The sequence below is a fragment of the Vulpes vulpes genome, chromosome 11 (genome assembly GCF_048418805.1).
Source record: "Vulpes vulpes isolate BD-2025 chromosome 11, VulVul3, whole genome shotgun sequence".
Lineage (NCBI taxonomy): Eukaryota > Metazoa > Chordata > Mammalia > Carnivora > Canidae > Vulpes > Vulpes vulpes.
This window is the reverse complement of record NC_132790.1, coordinates 64,041,127-64,042,184: the sequence shown is the minus strand read 5'-3', so window position 1 is coordinate 64,042,184 and position 1,058 is coordinate 64,041,127. Positions and strand designations below refer to the sequence as shown.

Genomic DNA, 1,058 nt, shown 5'->3' with positions numbered 1-1,058 from the left:
AGTTAATTCCTCAAATATCCTTCCTGAGATAGTATTATATGTGTGTGTGTGTGTATACACTCAAGTATAGAAAGTATATATATTATATACATATCTACTTAAGTATAGTAGGTCTATATATTATACAAATATACTTAAGTATATTAAGTATAGTTAGTATAAATATATTATACACATATGTATACATATGTGTACATATTAAAGCATATTCTTTTCTTCCCCATTTGTACACAAATGCTTTTATGCTAGTCTACACCTGCACCTTCATATATTTTGCAGATCCTCCTGTACCAAGCTTCATTCTTTTAGACAACACCATGGTATTCCATTATATGGATGTATTATTTGGGGAAACCCTGGTTTCTTCCCATCCTTTTTATTACCAGTGATGCGTCAGCGAATAATCTTGACCTCATGATATTTTGCACCATTATTACCTTAGGATGGACTCCCTGAAGTAGAGTAGCTGGGCCCACAGGTATGTGCATTTGCAATTTTGATAAATATTGTCAAGTGTCCTCCACTAACTTTTATTCTTGCCAAGAATGTATGAGGCTGCCTGTTTCTCTATTACCTCACCAACAGTAAGTACTGTTGTACTTTTGCTGTATTGATTTATTTACTGGTTTCTCTCTCTGGTTTCATCCACTTATTAGGATGAGAGCCCATTATGGTTCCTCAGAACCTAACATGATATCTGGCATATAATCAATTCTTAATAAGTATTTGATAATGCTTACTTAGCAGCACATACACTAAATCAGAATGATACAGAGAGGATCAGCATGGGCCTTGTGCAAGGATAACACCCAAATTCATGAGTCATCCCATAATTTTAGAAAATACATCTTTTTAAAAAAGATATATGTATTTATTTGAGAGAGAAAGCACAAGTGAGAGGGGCAGAAGGAGAGGGACAGAGAGAATCTCAAGCAGATTCTGCACTGAGCAAGGAACCTGACATGTGATTTGAGGTCACGACCCTGAGATCAAGACATGAGCTGAAACCAAGAGTCAGAAGCATAACCAACTGAGCTACCCAAGCGCCTGAGACTGTG

General features: G+C 36.1%; 1 non-coding gene across 1 annotated transcript; it reads left to right on the top strand.

The window, feature by feature from the left end:
- The first annotated feature begins 732 nt into the window (after positions 1 to 732).
- LOC112921681 (U6 spliceosomal RNA) lies at positions 733 to 837 on the top strand. Its single transcript, XR_003235292.1, has one exon. It is a non-coding gene; the product is annotated as a U6 spliceosomal RNA (small nuclear RNA).
- The last annotated feature ends 221 nt before the right edge of the window (positions 838 to 1,058 follow it).